Raw genomic sequence first — 18753 nt, 5'->3', positions numbered from 1 at the left:
CAGAAGACAGCCCTCCCTGGGCCCTGTGGCCCCCTGACCTCAGACTCCTAGCCTGCAGAGAGGTGAGCAGTAAACGTCTGGCTGTTTCTAAGCCACCCGGTGTGTGGCATCTTCTTAGAGCAGCCCGGACCGACTAAGACACCCTGGCCCCAGGAGCGGAGGCAGCCATGCCTCGTGGTACAGTTCAGGGCGCCAAGCGAGGCGGGGACCCCCCTGTATTTAGACAGTGTGAAAGAAAAGGAACCAACGCAGTTACATACATCAGCACACAGGATACTCACAGATATTTTGAGCAAAACCAGGCAAATCGCAAAATACTAACGTGCATGTTGACATTTTTATGAAGTCTAGAAACACTCAAAAGTAAATAAACTTACTGCTTGGTGATGCATCCCGATGTGGCAAACCCCATAAAGCGGTGCGAGGGAAGATCAGTCCTCGTCTGGGGGGCGGGAGGGGAGCCTCGTGGGGCTGCTCCCGGACAGGAGCTCAGGCTGGGCGCTGCGGCCGGGGCTGTTCACGCCGCTGTCTTGCTGTTCACCTGCCGCCACACACGGGCAAATTCACGCAGATGGCAACGAAGCTTAATTAAGTGCGGGGTCCTTCACTGTCATAGACCCCAAAGCCCAGCCCTGCACTGGGTATTCCCTTTCTTACAGGAGACTCCGAAAACTGCCTAAGACGTGGGGGCCTTGAAGCCCACCCCTGTGTGCAGGTGATAACTTTTATCCGCGCCAGACAAACATTTCAGGATGGAAACTTGAGACCACTTCCCCCACCAGGCCTGTGTTGCAGGCCTGAGTGGGTCCTTCAGCCTCGTCTCAGCCTTCGATTCGACTTACCTGGTTTCCCTGAATCCTGGAGTCTCCCCAAGCTCCAGACACTAGCAGATACACGAAAACCCTCTTTTCTGTTCTTCCCCACTATACTGCCTTCCACTGTTGTCTTCTCCGTATCCTGAATTGTATCTGATGTTACAGGTTTGGCTACATATCTGTTCTTCCTCCTGAGTTTGTTTGTTTTTTAAAGGTTTTTATTTATTTGAGAGAGACAGAGTGTGTGAGCAGGGGGAGGGACAGCGGGAGAGGGGGAGAATCTCAGGCGGACTCCACGCTGAGCAGGGAGCACGACACTGGACTCGATCCCAGGACCCGGAGATCACGACCTGAGCCGAAATCAAGAGTCGGCTGCTTAACAGACTGAGCTGCCCAGGCGCCCCTTCCCCCTTAGTTTTGAATCCATTTCCTACCCCCTGTCCCCACGGCCCCCGTGCCGGGGTAGGTATCCCTAGCTGCCATCAGCTGGGAGGTCAGAATCATCTCCTAAACCACCGTCTGTGCCCCGAGTTCCTGCCCTCCCCTAAAATCAGCTCTGCCTGAGTCCTGAGTCTCCCCGACTCCCCACATGGCTCCTTCCCCCAGGGCCAGCCTCTTGTCTGTTCAAGCCACCCTGTTCCAGCCCCGCCCCCGGGCTCACTTCTTCACACCCTTACATTCAAGCCTCACTGACAGGTTGTTTTAAGACCCGTGTGTGTTTTACTAGTAAATATTCTCAGCTACTCAGAATCTTCTTAATGCTTAGCAACTGGCCATGTGCCCATTCCTCTCCCACCAAAGCACTCATGGAAGCTATGCTTTTCCTGGGCAAGATGTCTCCTTCCCTTGGGGGCATTTTCAAAAGCCATCTACAGAATTCCATACAATTCCACACAAAAATTAGAGCCACAAGGCATATTTTATGGCAATGCCTTTACAGAGCAGAAAAAAGCCAGATCCCCCCCACCACAGGCCACATACGTTTGTGGAGCAGAAAGCCCCTCCTACCCACATTCCCTCCTCTGGGCCTCACAGCCACATGGGCTGACCAGGGGCTCCCGTGGAACTGGGGGGAGCGTGGGGCTTCGTTATTCCCAGGAGCCGGAAACAGGATTTCTCACTCAGGCATTTGCTCTTCCCATACCTCCTGGGTCCACCTGCGTGGAGCAAGGGAGAGAGGCTGCTACCCTCTAGGGGTTTGGAACCAACCTCCAGTGATTCCCAGCATGGTTCACCTCCCACTGCACCTCCCAGCCCTCGTCATGTACAGACGCGACATGCAGACAATACTCCTGAAAAGGGGGGTGGGTGACAGCCTGAGGGAGAACCACTTAAGGAAATAATATTTTCCTTCCTGCTCCGTGTGATCGCCATGCAGCCGGTCAATGTGGGGCTCCTCGTGTGTGAGACATCATGACAAAACCTCCACAGCAGGTGCGTAAAGCCCGGGGCTGGTGGTGCGCCCTCCCACGGAGACCCAGTGCTGCCAGTTCAAGGCTGAACCGAATAACCCACTGCCTCAATATCCTTAACTTAATCACGACCTTTGTCTTATAGGATGACACTCGCAGGTTCTGGGGATTAGAATGTGGACATATCTTTTGGGACCCTCCATTCTGGAGGCAACCAAAAGCATCGGCCAAGCAATCTGCTTTGTGTGACCTTGAAACCAGGGATTTGAACCCTGGGTGTTTAAGCATTACTTCATGCTGCTTTACCTCTATAGTTCAGCTTCCTCATCTCTCAGAGAAGACAACAATATGACTGCCTATGGTTTTTGTAAGGATTCTAAGAGGCCATGTGGAAGGTGTTTCAACAATATTGCAGCTACCAATGTGTCTCTCATCTTCCCTTTAGACCGCAGCCAGAGAACACATCACTGCCATCTTGGACCTCCAGTTCTTGGGCTATTTGGAAATAGTAGGTTCTCAAAAAATGTTTGTTAAATCCAAGCCATAGATAGAAACATCCATAGTTCGGGGGCACCTGGGTGGCTCAGTTGGTTAAGCACCTGCCTTCAGCTCAGGTTATGATCCTGGAGTCCCAGGATCAAGTCCTGCATCGTATTGGGCTCCCTGCCCAGTGGGAAGCCTGCTTCTCCTTCTGCCTCTCCCCTGCTCATGCACACTCTCTCTCTAATAAATAAATAAAAAATCCTTAAAAAAGAAAAAACATCCGTTGTTCTAATGCAACATGTCACTCAGAAGGCAACTGAGAAGTTGCAGAATTCCTGGTAAGCCAACTCTAAGAAACAGAAAACCACAAAAATCTGTGGATGCAGCCCCCTAACATCCCTGCATCAGTAAAACACAATAACAGCCAAAATAATGTCAACCTGCTGCCTCTAGAAGGTTGATATGCCTCCAGGAGCAGGATTGGCAGAAAAAAAAACACACTAGCTCTTCGAGGTGTAGATCTGTATATGGGCAGCAAAAAATGGTTTATGGAACAACCAACTTGTAAGACATCTTACTTCACAACATGACAGAAAAAAATGCAAAGAAAAGAAAGTAATATTCTGATCAAATAGTTACTAGAATCACAGTAAGTGGCTGCATTCATATCTATTGATTTGACCCGAGACTTCTGTTCTTTTAGGAAAGACTATTTCCATGGTAAAACATTTCCTTGACAGCAATGCAAATGCTGTGACCATTTACTTGTAAAGCGCTGCAGAAGCAGCTCAGGAGAACCATTTGCATTCATCAGATGCAGTGGATATTCTGCAGTTATCCATTGATTGTCCAGAGCGGTATCCCGACCCCACCTGGAGACCCCACCTTTTCACTGTGTAGCACTGATGCTACCAGCAGTCAGTTATTTATGTGGAGCTTGTAGGGAAGGTCCTCCCCAAATTTCCCTGACACCCCGATGCCTTGCTGAGGCACTGTGTCTCCTTTTCCACCAATATCCTATTTCCAGATTCCTCACCCAACCAACTTAACAGTTGGTTCAGCGTCCAACGCTTGGTTTTGGCTCAGGTCATGATCTCAGGGTCATGGATGGAGCCCCGTGTTGGGCACCACACTCAGCTGGGAGTTGGCTTGAAAGTCTCTCCCTCTCCCTCTGCCCCTCCCACTCATACACTCTCTCTCTCTCTCTCTCTCTCTCAAATAAATAAATAAACTCTTTAAAAAAAAAAGGTAAAAAAAGTAAAGCTGAAAAGCTCAAATTCATCAAATAGAGAGCGCAGACTTCATTCCTTGCCCTGCGTATCCAGCCCTGCACTGACTGCACACTGACTGTTACTTGGCATGAGCTGCGGCATCAAGTCATGGGAGGGGTGGCATGATGAGTGAAGAGAAGGATCATAATGATTTTTGTCAATAACGATGCTCTAGTCCCAAGAGGGGTCTCACTTATGAGAATGCATTGTTCATGTTCACTCACTGTTCCGGCCACACGAAAATGCAGCAGAGGGAATGTCCATTTATTTAAGCACAATTGTCAGGATTGTTTTGGAGATAAGTAAATGCTGTCAAGTAAATGCTGAGTGAGGCATATGGCTTTCTTTTTTTTTATTTTAAAGATTTTATTTATTTATCTGACAGGTAGAGACTCAGCGAGAGAGGGAACACAAGCAGGGGGAGCGGGAGAGGGAGAAGCAGGCTTCCCGCGGAGCAGGGAGCCCGATGCGGGGCTCGATCCCAGGACCCTGGGACCATGACCTGAGCCGAAGGCAGACGCTTAACGACTGAGCCGCCCAGGCGCCCCACGGCATATGGCTTTCTGTCTGTAGAGGAGACTCTGAAGGAATATATTGATTTCTCAATGAACCAAACAGGAACCCTGGTCTTTGGCACAGATGATGAAAATCAGCTGTTTTTCCCTGAAGTGGCGGGTTGCTGCTGTGATGGACCACCAGTAAATGCTGTTCATTTTCCTCAGCAACAGTTCAGATAAAAACGATAAATGTAATTAAGCTCAATGTCACAGTCACTGATATAAATTTGTATTTATCCTATAGATAATATGAAATGGATATAAATACATAAAAATAATGTATGTCATTTCAGTAGTTTCAAAGAATATACAGATTGTATATTAATTTTCATTTCAAAGCATTATAAAAATGTTCATTTTTGTCCTTATCAAAAGCAGTTGCATCATTATTTGTGTTATTAATACTGCTTTGCTTTATTGCTAATTTACTTATTCCAGGAATGCCGGGGCATTTGCTAAGGGCCTGTGCAGAAGCTTCTGGTTAACTGTGCCACCTGGAGGCGGCGGCTTTCGGCGCTCGTGTTAGGGAATACCAGTGGGGGCACCTGACCACGGGAGCAAGTGCAGTGCTTGGCTGGATTGCATCCGTCTTTGAAGTGTTCTTGATTTGGTTCCTGTGGTTACAACCCTGAGGACGCTTCTCAAGTGGGCTGGGGGGTTCCTCCTATACAACGGGGACCTGCAGACTTACTGAAACTGCAGACTTACCGAGTTTCGGTGAGAGATTCAGGATTCCGGTGTGCACGGAGCTCTGAAGAATAGTTAACCAGGAGCCAAATAGCTCATTATCCAGGTGACCTCAAACAGAAGCTCATGCCCCAAGGAAACAGCAGGATGCGATTGCTCTCATTTAAAACCCATCAAGCCGCAGGTCCCACATTTTCTCCTCTGGTGTGTCCCCTTCCCTCCACCACTACCTCTGACTCTCTCCATCTCTTCTCTCTCATCTCCTACTTCTTCCTGCTCCTCGTCTTCTCCCTATTCTCTCCTTAACAGACTATAATAAAGACTTATGTCTAGCCAAGACCCCCTTGACGAACATTATGCTCCTTCTTGTTAATTTCAATCAGGCAAGATCAATTTTGTGGGTCTCACTGGATCGGGAGAGGTGAGGATGCATCTCGCCCAGTGGAAGAAGCACAAAATTAGAAACAAGCCGCTTCGTGAAGTCAACTAAGGGATCCAGAGCATCTCATTGATCCTCTAATGCCTACACCAGGACCCCATCTCAGTCTCAGACCAGTTCCTTAAATGTTTATTTTCCATTCACAGTGAGTAGGACCAGAGACTCGGTCTACTTTTCTTAAGAGAAGCAATGCAGCAAATGTTTACCATCAAACATTTCAGGGGTGGAACTGGGGAGGGCTTCACATTCTTTCCATCGGCTGGGGCCTGGGGAAGAAATAAAGCGACAGGGGCTGTATGCCGTTGGTGGGCTAAACCACAAGCCCAGTGGAGGGAAGCAGCTGCAGGTGGGAGCAGGAATGTCTGCCCAGTCACTAGCATCAGAGTCTGCACAAAGGAGCGCTCAGCAAAGCCTGGCTCATCTTCAGTCACCATCTTGTCTCAGCCCTTCCGGGGCCACTTCTCCACCCAGCTCTTCCCTCATTCCTACCCTGTCTTTCCACGGCTTTCATCCTCCTGTTCTCTCTGCACCTGGTGCTGGTTCTCTTTCTCAAAATTTGCCCCATGGATTTTATTAGATTTTCTACTTTATTTAAAAAAAGAGTGGGTCAAATTTTGACCCAAATTATTGGTCAAATAATTTTGGAAAATGACATTTTAACTTTTAAACAAAGTTAAAAAGACTTCTCGACTGCAGGACTTCTAAGGGCATGTATGTGGCAACTTATAATGGTCAGCATCTAAGGGAACGTTAGAATGAAGACTTACAAATTTATTCCAGGATAGAACCTCCCCCAACAGGTGCACACACACACCGCCCCACACAAACACATGGAATGTATACATGTTTATACCTGAAGGAACAGTCACAAGGAAAGTGTTACCTTAAAGTGTCTAATGTTGCATTTGAGGGGGAGGATGGTGTTGACATGGATATAAAAGTTGTAACACAAGGGATAAAAGGTTTGGGGAGTAAAATTATAAGTTCAGTTTTGGAATCTGAAATGCCGCTGATACACGGCTGTCCAGCATTCGGCCACAAATTCAGACCTCAGAAGAAAGGTCGGGGATGCAGACACAGCTCTGGGACTTGTCAGCATAGAGGTGGTTCTCTAAAGATGGAAAATTAGAGACCCAGAAGGAGAGACAAGACCAAACAGGGAAGGAATAAAAATACTTGAAGACACGATGGCCAAAAACAATTCTGAAGTTAGTGAAAAGCAACAGCCTGCAAATCCAAGAAGCTCTGTGAGAGACAAAAGACCAAGAAAACTACACATGGGGGGGCACCTGGGTGGCTCAGTGGGTTGAGTAGGGGACTCTTGATTTCAGCTCAGGTCATGATCAAGGGCCACGGGATGGAGACCTGAGTTGGGTTCTGAGCTCCGGCAGAGTTTGCTTGAGATTCTCCCTCTCCCTCCCATTCTCTCTCTCTAAAGTAAATAAGTAAAATCTTAAAAAAGAAAAGAAACTACATGTGGGTATGTCGGGCTCAAACTGATGGAACCCAAGTAAAGAGAACCGTTTAAAATGGGCAGGGAAAAGAAGACGCGTTACAGGAGGGGAACAAAGAACTAATCTGTACTGAGCGCTGTTTACTCCTGGGGGCTGGAGAACTGACCGAAGGGGATTCAGAACATTCGGCGGTAATGATCGCACAGATACATGAAACTGTAAAACTCAACAATTCTTACCAGCTGCGCGTTCTGTATGTAAGTGATCCCTCCGTTTAAAGGGGTAAGCAGAGTGGCCCGAGCTGGCAAGACCCAGGACTGGCCTGTTTCCCAGGTCGGCTGCTGCAGGGCTGGGGTCAAACTTCCAGCCCAGAACCCAGGGCTCCACCTCAAGGACACCTGCAGCGGCCCCGGCAGCCAGAGGCTCACACCTACTGCGCATCACAGTCACGGGGGCGGGCTCAGATCCAAGCCAGGCCGCCCGAATCAGTGTCTGAGGTGTGGCCTGGGGCATCCCTGATTTTAGGCGCTCCGGGGATTCCCTCTGAGCCAGACCAAGGACCCCGACGGTATTTCTCAAAATCATCAGATCCTCAGAATAGCTTTAGAGCTTTCTGAAACCGGATGGCTTCCAGGGGGCCAGGGGTGGGGCCGTAGGGTCCCCTGCAGCTGCTGAAACCTATCACCACAACAGGGCTTTGCGGCTGCGGAAATGCAGCCCAGCATTGCGAGATCCAGGCCAGGCCAGGGCCACACCCCTTGGAGGCCCCAGAGGGAAAATCCGGTGGTCCGGGTCCTTGATTTGCGGCTGCATCCTTCCAGTCTCTGCCTCCCTTGTCACATGGCCTCCTCTCTGTGTGTCCGCCCCCTTCTCCTCCCTTAGAAGGACACCGTCACTGGATTTAGAGCCCCTCTGTGTCATCTAGGAGGGCCCATCTCAAGATCCTTAATTACACATGCAGAAGAATCTTCCCAAATAAAGTCACAGTCGCATGGTCCAGATATTAGAACACGGACATCTTTTTTGAGGGGCCACCGTTTAATCAAACACTATGGGGCCCAAGAATCTGTCATTTTTAATGGATTCCCTCTGTGATACGGATGAATTAGAAACAATTGGCTAAGGCCATGCCCACCGCTGGCTCTCACTGCCTCAGCGAGCTCTTTGTTCTCTGCATTTCCCTGTTGGTTTTGTCTCTGTAACTGGGCTGTCTTTTTACTGGGGTTGGGGCTTTGGCTGGGATTGCACAAGCACCCCATGGCGGGATGCGCATCTCTGAGAGAGGCGGCCCAGGGTTGCAGCTAAGCAGCTCCTTCTCCAGAACCCCACCATGTGGGTCCTACTCGCTCCACAGCCACGCTGCTCAGGCGTCTGCTCCCATCTGCTCGCAGCACATCTGCGGTCATTGAATAAGAATTGGCGTGCAGAAGGTAACTCCGTTTTGGAAGGACGTTTACCTGCCGCAGAGGTAAATTACTGCACTACACCTGGTGCGAGCAAAACAAGTTGCCATGAACGCAGCTTTTGTGGGCTCCCGGTGCACCGGGAGGGAAGTAGCTCGCTGTGGGCCAGGAGAGGTTTCCAGAACCATTTTTTTGGCCCTCCGAGCCTTGCTGCGTTCCAGGCGCTGGAAAAGCCACTCTGAGTCAAGTGTCAAAAAGTGATAGAGTGTGTAATGAACTATGTAACTCACAAGTTACCCCCCAAAACTCGAATAAAATAGAGTGGCCTCTTTTCTCTCCCGAAAACCATTAAACCACAGATGAGATCACTCCACAATTACCGTGCCGTATCAGGATGGAGCCCAAGGAGGGAGCCTCGGTCAGAAACAACCAAAAGGATTCAACAGCAGATGATGGCCACAGTCACCCATCTGCTCAAGTTTAAAACCTCAGTGGAATTTCCGAGTTCAAAAAGACAATTCAGGCCTGTCCACCTCAATGCCTGTTACAGATGTTATTATGAAGACCTCGTGACATGATTGCCGGAGGGAAATCCCACCCGTGATTTTTCTGCTTACCTGCAATGGACTTTAGAAACACCTTTGGCTCTTTATGGAAATTGGGACATTATGAAGTTGTATTCATAGACACCAACAGTACGTTACAATTCATGGGAGACAGCCTTCGGATTTGAGCATATTTGCAGAATGAGAAGGAAGATTGACTAGTTTAATGTGCATAAAGGCTTTAGCTTAATAAGATTCTGTCTCTTGGTCAAAATAATATACATAGCAGAAAGGAAATAAGTCCTTAGCTCTGAAGCATTTTTAATATGCCATTCAAAGTCCTTGTTTGAGATTATAATGAGCACAACGATTCAGAGAAGTACTAAAACCCTTTAGTATGTCTGCTTTAAAGCCTTGTCATAGGGTTCAAGTACATTCCCAAACTTACGGCCTGAATGGGAGGAGTGGTTTTTTTCAGCTACGAAATCTGTCCTCACACACCGCACTGGGCATATAACATTTCTCTTGCCATCATTCTCTTCTCCCATGACTCTCGTGCATGATTGCGAGAGGGAGAGAGGGACAAGCAGACTCTGGACTGAGTGTAGAGCTCAACGCGGGGCTCGATCTCACAACCCTGAGATCATGACCTGAGCCGAAATCAAGAGTCGGACCCTTAACTGACTAAGCCCCCCAGGTGCCCCTAGGACTAGAAGTTTTAAAACCAATGTCACATTTTTCTGTACAATGGGAATGTGTGAGAATAAGAATTCAATTTTATTTTCCAAGGACAGTTTAATGCATGTAACCCAGGTATGCAATGTTATAATGCAAAAGAATACTGTAGAAATGAGAAAATGGGAGAAATCTCAACACCACCACCACAATATGTAACTATTTTTAAAAAAAAAGCAGGCCCTTCATCCCCCTCGTACTTTGTCAAACAGCATTTTAGAAAAGCTATCTTGTTTTCTTTTTATTTGCCCTGTATAAATGGCCTTCCCTCTAGTTAGTGATAGCCATTTTTCCTGAGTTTTAAATACGTGGAAAGTAGAAAAATTTTATTTTTTCTAACTGAAGCTGTGAACAACATAATAATTTATAATAATACATTATTTAGCTACTCTGAGCTAACTTTGTAATTTACCCAAAAGGAATATACCTTAAAAGGAAAGGATCCCCTGTAATTTCCTTCCTCAATCAGCCTATAATAGAATATGGCTTCTCTTTCATTTCCATAAGTTCTCTAATTGCTACACCATAGATGAACCTAAGAATTTTAGCCTCCACAACTACAAAACTCAGATGCCCCTGACACCCCAGAGGAGCTGGGAAGGAGCTGAGAAGCCGAATGGCGGTGTTGGACAGAGGGACAGAGTAAGAATGAGTTCGTACTAGACATGCTGGATTTCAGCATCAGCCATGCTGGGATAGAGGTCAGGCAGCTGAAACTGCTTATTTTTTGCAGGACTCAGGCCTGGAGACTAGAACCATAGGCCATTCATATGCGTACACCAAGTATCCACTGAGCCCTGAGCGCAGAATGAACATGGCCATCTTTCTGAGGGTGTGTCTGTGGGTAGAGAACGATGGTCTGATACACACCGTGATCAGGATGGACATTGGGAAGCAACAAGCCTCAAAACTGACCTGTAGTGAGTTAGAGAGTGTCCTCCAAAATTTGTGTTCACGTGGAACCTCAGAACGTGACCTTAATTGGAAATAGGGTCTTTGCAGATGTAATTAAGGTAAGGATTGAAATGATACCATACTGGATTAGGGTGGGCCCTAGATCAATTCAGAGCATCCTTATAAGAGACACAACAGGACACATGGAAGAAGGAGGGCCGTGAAGCGAAGGCAGGGATTGGAGGGATGGAGCTGCAAGCCCAGGGGCGCCTGCAGCCACCAGGAACTGCGAGGGGCGAGGAAGGATTCTCCCCTGGGCCTGTGGAGAGAGGGCAACCCTGCCAGCACCTTGGTTTGGGACTCTGGTCTCCAGCATTGTGGGAGAATACACATGATGTGTCAAGCCACCCGGTGTGTGGGGATTTGTGATGGCAGCCCCGGGGAAACGAGTCCGGAAGCCCAAACAGGGGTGCTCTCCACGGAGTGAGTGGGGTGCAGTGTTTCAGGGTGTGAAGAAGAGAAGCACCAAGAGGAATGTTACCGGAGACCTTCAAGGAAGCACGCAAAAGGAGAGCAGAGGGAGTAATCAAAGGGGTGGAGAGCAGTGAGTTCAAATCAACTGATGTAGGACCACAGGCCAACACAGAGAGAAGACCTGCTCTGTTGGACAGCTGCGAAGGATATGGTGGCAATCCTGGAACCGGGGCGAGACCGCTACATCGAGGAAGCAAGAATCCACTGTCACATCAGTGCTGTATTTCACGGAACCAGGAACTCAGCCCACCAAAGGGCACCTGCGCTTCAGTTTCCTGAAGAGCTGTGGACAAGCTGCTCACCTGTCATAAAGGCCAGGCTGCCCAGCAAGGGTTAGTGGCCCCTGGTTTCATCTGTGGCCGAAGGAGGGCAAGGAAGGTAGTGGTGCGTGGCACTCCTGGGACCGCAGGTAGGAGTCCTGTAACACAGCACTGCTCCGCCATGTTTTACACATGTCTTATAACACAGTCACCGGATTCTAGAGGGGCCCCGGTTTTGAACGAGACGTGATAAGGTAAAATTCCATGAGCCAGCATGGAATTCTTATTCAAGGAAACATGGCCCCATTGCTGCAGAAGCAAATCAGTTTGAAGAAAAAGCCATTGGTTATGACCAAACACAATAGGTGTCTCCCTAAATCGGGGTGGGGGGGAGAATGGGGGGCCCAGGGCAGAACGATGGTGAACAGGATGCCTATAAGTGGCGCTGTGGGCCAGCATGGGGGCCAGACCCTGAGCACAGTGAGAAGAGCCTCTAGAAGGGGGGAGGGTGTCAGAGCTCGAGGCAGGAGGAGGCCTTCAGTGTAGGGACAGCACTGTGGGGGGCGGGGCTGGAGCGTGGCCAGGGAGGAAGGGGGCCACCACTCGGGCTGGCCTGTTGGGAGGGGGTTGGAGCTCCGGTGGGTCAGGGGGTGTTGCGTGAGGAGGCAGCTAGAGACTGATCACCTGTAGGGCACTGATCCGACTGTCACATATATAAGGGAGGGGAGCCAAGTTCACTGCTGCAAGGAAGTGAGCCTGTGCCGTTGGACCCGGGCAGCGGCGGCAATGAGAACCGGGGCTGCTAATCCACACAATGGAGAGAGAAATTCCTATGGATGTAAGCACATATGTGTTTGTGTGTATCTACACTTGTACATCTATTCCCTAACTCACCTCCCAGGTGTCCAGTTCTCACTAAAAGGAACCAAGGTTCTCTGGAGAAATGGGTGAGTCCAGGACTGGGCCAGGATGCATGCAAGAAACCTACCTCATCTTATGCCAAAACACGAGAAATGCTCACACACTGACTGATGGGGACACATCAGAACACAGAAGCATCTTGAAGGGGCCCCTACCGGCCAGATCTGGAACCGTGTGCGCATCAAAGTGAATAGCAGTGGAGGACAACCCAGTGAGTAAGGAGGGAACTCTGGGTCCACACTGATACAAATCAGTACATGAAGAAATGGAAAGTTTCATGAGGAATGGAACATTTACATGGTCCGAAGTACCCCCCACACACACACACACAATTCAGTATTATTCACTGGGAGTGGCTTCCCAAGGGAGAAGCCCGGCAGATGCCACCTTGGCACACGGCGCGGGACGGCACCGAGAACTGGCAAACCCCACATCCCTGAGAGGAGGCGTGAGAACACAGTGCTCCTTCCGTGACGTTCCCGCCACTGATGCGTGCCGTCGGACACCCCCCGACTGAGACACATCCCACTCCCTAACCGGCCTGGGATGTTTGAGGTCGTGTGAGTCAGGGAAAGCGGAGCTCAGAGAAGCTGCTCCAGCTGAAGGACAGCGAAGAGAGGAGACAACCGCGTGCAGCCCGTGACCCCGCACTGGTGCTTCTATCGCGATGGGCAGCGACACACCGGGACTTGGAAAGCTGAGGGCCACGTGGCGGCGACGCCTCCGTGCTGGTGCTCTGCTCCTGGAGGCTCTCCTGGGCTGTGCAGGTGGGGGACGTGGCTATGGCTGCCATCACAATGTACCACACACAGTAGCTTACTGGACGGACGTCCATCCTCTCGAGGTCCTTGAGGCTAGAACTCCAAGATCAAGGCATCGGCCGGATTGGGTCCTTCCGAGCCTTCTCTCCTAGGCTGGCTGATGGTCTCTTCCCCCTGTCGTCACCTGGTCATCCCTCTGTGTGTGTCTGTGTCCTGATCTCCTCTTCTTCCAGGGACACCAGTACATTGGATTAAGGCCCACGCATGTGACCTCATTTTAACTGAATCACCTCAAGGACCCTCTCTTCAAATAAGGTCACCTGAGGTTCTGGCGGTTGAGACTTCAATACGTGAATTTTGAGGGGACACAATTCAGCCCATAAAAGTCGGAGAATGTACCCTGAAGAATTTGGAAATAAGGCGACGTCTGGACAGCAGCTTATTCTCAGAAAGTGTAAAAAAAAAAAAAAAGAGTTATTTGCAACTGCACTTACTTGCAACTTTTCTGTAAGCTGGAGATTGTTTCAAAAATATTAAAGAAAAACAGTCACAAGGGGCATTTAAAGTTCTGTTAATAGGTAGCAGTTCTACGATAATGACATGAGGCTGTAGCACTTTGAAATCTCAGCCCTGCAATTATCCAAGCTTTCTTCCTATTCTTTACCAAGATAAATGTTTGACTAAGCAGAGCATTCTTCAGATAACCCATTATGAAATGTTGGATGAATTCTTAATATTCTGAAAGAAAATGATCCTGGAAAGTATAAAATATTTACAGCCTGCTGTCTGTTCTCCTCACTTGAGGAACATGCTCATCTGTCCACAAATGCTCTTCGGCTTCTGGCAACAGCTGGTGCAGAGTAATAAAGACTGAAACATTAGAAGACAGAAATTGGAGCACGAAACCCAGCAGAGGGAGACCCGTCCTGGTGGGGAGGCAGTGTCTCTATGTTCTTGAGATAAAGAACTTGAACTGGTATTGCTGTTATAGTCCATCAGATTCTACCAGTTACTCCTCTTAATTTTAGATAAAACTCCCCTCTGTGCCCCAGAGATGTGTTAGTACACAGGGCAGTGCCGGACTGCATGTTAATATTATCATTCCACAGGGCCAGCAAGCAGGGATGCTCTGTGGAGGCACCATGAATCCCTCGCCTGCAGGACAGGACAGGAAGGAAGGCTAGTCCTTCTAAAATATCACCACCTGCTTCGCTCACCTTTGTCCTTCTAGGGATTGCCGGCAGCCCTCGCGCTAAAACCTACCCCTTCCTTTCTTCAGGTCCCTCTGACCCAATAACAGTATTGTAATCCTAATTGAAATGTGCCGTCAAGAGATCCCAGCATCCCATAGTAAGCTATGTTTAGGACTTCGCTGATTCATTCACCGAGGCCATGCTCCAAAACAAGAACACACCTGTACGTCATAAATAGACACGGACCTAAAAGAATAACCACATGCATGCGTACATACACAAACAGTCCCCTACTTTTTAAGACCACTAGAAACCAAGCATGCCCTGTTGTATTCACAGTACTTTTTGGTGCATTTCATATTGACTTTCCTTTTCTGAGCATCATTATAAATTCACAAAACTTCAAATTCTATTTTATTGAAACTTAAGGATGTCATTTTCTTTTTGATGTTCACATTGTTGAAGTTAGATTAGCAGAAAGCCCTTTGTCTTGATACCACCGAGACCCCATAAATGGAATATAGTACTTTCCAGGAACACTGGTTGTGGGGGAATAATATTAAATAATATTAGAGGCTATAATCTGGGCAGTGGGTGTACATGTGACATTGGGTGGGCAGAAGTAATGGTCCTGCTGTCCTTACGGGTCCACTTTTTATGACGAAGCTGGAGAAAATATTTCTTTCGAGGTGTAATTTTATTTGATTTACCTGGGAGGGGTAGGAGAGGCAGAGGGAGAGGGAGAGAGAGAATCTCAAGCAGACTCCACACCCCAAGGGGAAGCACAAGGTGGGGCTCGATCTCATGACCCTGAGATTATGACCCAAGCCAAAACCAAGAGTCGGACACTTCACTGACTGAGCCACCCAGGTGCCCCTCAAGTCATAATTTTAGATTAAATTAATTTAAATTTCATTCAATTTTGATCAAATTAATTAAAATTGAAATTAAATTAGTTTAATTAAACATTTTAAGTTAAAAAATTTTTGGTTTCTATTTCATTTCTTCTAAAAGCCATCTATTGTAATTTTTAAACCTCTCTCCAGAACTATATTCATATAGACCTCCCTCCCTTAATAAGCTCCGCAGTGCTCATTAACCACTGTTCTGTAGTCAGTGTATTGACAGTTCCATCCCGGAATTAAAATCTGAAACCAAGTATGGGAGACAGAAAACCAAGTATGGGAGACAGACTGTAGAACATGCAGCACAAGCCAGTGTGGAGGGAGCTTTTTGTGGGAGAATTGGCCCTTCCCAATTTCCAAAGTCCCTCCACCACAGGAAGCAATTATCCCTCCATAGCTGCCATTTTGAGACCACCTTGGGCCCCTCCCCAGCTCCATGAGGCCAACCCACAAGGTATTTTCTGTTTCACAGAAATCTGGTAGAGCAAGACTCTTTCCTTTGGTTTCTGCAAATCCAGTGTAGCCAGTCTCACTGCTCATATGTTTTAATGAAAAGAAATGGCTCAAAATGTTTACAAGTCCTTGGTAACAGTAATGCGTCATATTTCACAAGGAGTATTTTGGAAGATCTTTTTCAACTTGCCTCATTACTCTTTAACACATACCCGTAAATAAATGAGCCTTGATTCTTAGGAAAATAAGAGGAATCGCTCTTCCCAAGGTGTTGGCAGACTTGAAAGGGACAATTTGCTTTATGTTATTGACTTCTTTTATTGGCTGTTCTTCTCTGAAGAAATACAAATTGCCAATCAGGGAGGGATGATGTGCAACACAGAAGGACTCTTCTGTTTACCAAACATTTCAACTTAGCTCCTTTTAAAAAGCAAGACCCTGGCCTAAACTTAGAGATGACTCCTATACCATGGAATATTATTAATAGCTATACAGAGGTGTAACATTAATTTTTAAAGGCCTAAGAGCATAAAAAGGTGGAGAATGCGGGTCTGACCTCTTCCATTAGCTGATGTCATCCCAGGTGGAGCTGGTGCTTCTGCCAAGCACCTCAGAACATTCTAGAAGGAGCACTGTTGCATAAGGTACGTTTCAGGCCCGTGAGAACAGGGTGACGTGGGAAAGATAAAAACGTGTGTAGGCAATTTGGAAGTTTCGAGGTTTGCATGGAGTACCAAGGGCCTCTTTCAAATGTTTCAATGCCTGTGGGCTCACCATGGCTTTGGGAGGGAAGCTGAAGTGAGAAGGCACTGGAACAGTTTAGGAGCAACTCTGAGTGAGGCCTCGACCGGGATGGTTTCCACGGCAGATTGATTTCCAGGTAATGGTAACAAAACAAAACAAAACAAATCCCCTAATTTTGGCCAGGCAACCAAATGGCGTCTGTTTGATTTTACAATAATAACTGGCATATATCTGGGATGCTTGGGTGGCTCAGGTGGTTAAGTGTCTGCCTTCAGGTCAGGTTACGATCCCAGGGGCCTGGGATCAAGCCCGGCATCGGGCTCCTTGCTCAGCAGGAAGCCTGCTTCTCCCTCTCCCTCTGCCACTCCCCCTGCTTGTGCTCTCTCTCTCTGATAAATAAATAAATATATAAATAAATAAATAAAATCTTTTTAAAAATAAAATAACTGGGGTATATCAAACACTTCATATATGCCAGGCGTTATGCTAACTTGCTTCTTACTCATTATCTCATAGAATACATAAAAAATAAGTGATGTAGGTGCCATTATCATCCTCCCTTTACAAACAAGAAAACTGAGGCACAGAGTGATGAAGGACCTTGCAGAAAGTCCCAGGGACAGCAATTGTAGGATCTTAGAAAGCCAAGGGCATGGAGGCTGGGACCGATCCTTGTAGCTCTGACAACTGATATAAATGACAAATAAGGCCTGGTGCTGATAGCATTGTTCAGATCTACTATGTACATCTTCGCTGGATTTGTGTCTAGTTGCTCCATCAACTGTTTGACAGAGAAGTGTTAAAATCTCAGATTATATTATGGAATTGTCTATTTCTTCTGTGAACGCTGTCAATTCTCCCCTCACAGATTTTGAAGCTCCATTATTGAGCATATACACATTTTTGACTGGTGTCTCTTCCTGTTGAATTGACCCTTTTATCACTATGAGGTGCGCTTATTTATTTCTAGGAATACATTTTGCTTTGAAATTTACTTTTTCTTTTTCTTTTTTAAAGATTTTATTTATTTGTCAGAGAGAAAGAGAGAGCACAAGCAAGGGGGAGGGCCAGACAGAGGGAGAAACAGGCTCCCCGCTGAGCAGGGAGCCCGATGCTGGACCGGATTCCAGGACACGGATCATGACCTGAGCCGAAGGCAGACACTTCACTGACTAAGCCTCCCAGGCGCCCCTGAAATTCACGTTTTCATATTAATACATCCACTCCAAACTTTTTTGTCTTGTCTGTTTTTCATTCTTATTTTTCTTCTTTTCTACCTCTCCAGGATTATTCTGATATTTTTTTAAGGATTTGCTCAAGACTGTCAGAGGTGTATGACAAAACAGATAGATCAGTTCTCTGCAAGTGAGAATTACAACTGACACACTTCAAGAAAGAAAATCTGGTTATACACATCAAAATGCTTAATAAGATACTACCTGTTCTTCAGCCTAGCTATTCGACCTCTGCACATTTATGTTTAAAAATATATATTTTGTAGATTCAGGGTAGACCCCAGACTTATTTTTCTGCTCCCAGAGCTGACAATACATGCTGTAATTATAGTAATACTCTTATGGAATATTACCATATAATACGTAACGATGACCTTTGACAATCCTCACCTGCTCCGCCCTCCCCCATCTCCACCTTGCCCCTCCCACCACTCTACCTCCGCAACCCACCTTAATGTCTCATCGGTAAAAAAGTTACAGTGTACTTTTAAATTAATTTTAACTCTTAGAATTTTGCAACTTAAGAAAAAATTTTAGAATAAGTGATACATTCTTCATCTTCAAACAATTTCATTATGAAACTCTTCAGGCATTCAAGAAAACGTTTTAAAGACACCGATGTGCCCATCATTAGCACAAGCAATAAAATGATGCCTCAGCTCCGTCTCACCTTGACCTACTCAATTCAGTTTTCTTTCCTCGTCTTCCCCAAAACTGCTCTTGTGAAGGTCAAACACCCTCCCTGTGGCCAATCCCGTCATCCCCCGTCTGCCTGCATTATATCTGACCTAACGGCAGCCGTTATGGCCAGGGACAACTTCTCTTGTCCTCCACGACGCTGTCCTCACGGGCTGGGCTTTCCTTCCACCTCTCCGCCATCCCTCTTCGTCCCCTCTGCTGGTTTAGTCTCTTCTCTTCAACCTTTATAGGTGGAACATCTCATGCCTTGGCCTGCAGCCCTCATCTCTTCCTGGTCTGCACACTCTCTCCTTAGTTGATCGCCTCTGGTCCCATGACTTGTAATAACGTTGATGTATGAATCCTGTTTATCT

The 18753-nt window shown here is 47.3% G+C and overlaps 1 protein-coding gene across 4 annotated transcripts in view; it reads right to left on the bottom strand.

The window, feature by feature from the left end:
* Positions 1-4674: 4674 nt before the first annotated feature.
* CYB5A (cytochrome b5 type A) overlaps positions 4675-18753 on the bottom strand; it is a 105137-nt gene continuing 91058 nt past the window's right edge. For 2 of the 4 annotated variants that reach the window (XR_012379954.1, XR_012379958.1), the window contains exon 6: positions 5716-5930. The gene's annotated coding sequence lies outside the window, so the exon portion shown is untranslated. Of the gene's footprint in view, positions 4777-5715; positions 5931-15056; positions 15075-18753 lie in introns of those variants that run through there. The other 2 variants (XR_012379955.1, XR_012379957.1) reach the window with 2 other exon arrangements.

Source organism: Callorhinus ursinus, unplaced genomic scaffold, assembly GCF_003265705.2.
Source record: "Callorhinus ursinus isolate GAN/ISIS: 27379988/994484 unplaced genomic scaffold, GSC_fseal_2.0 scaffold11, whole genome shotgun sequence".
NCBI lineage: Eukaryota > Metazoa > Chordata > Mammalia > Carnivora > Otariidae > Callorhinus > Callorhinus ursinus.
The sequence above is the reverse complement of the archived record's forward strand: the minus strand, read 5'-3'. Positions and strand labels throughout refer to the sequence as shown.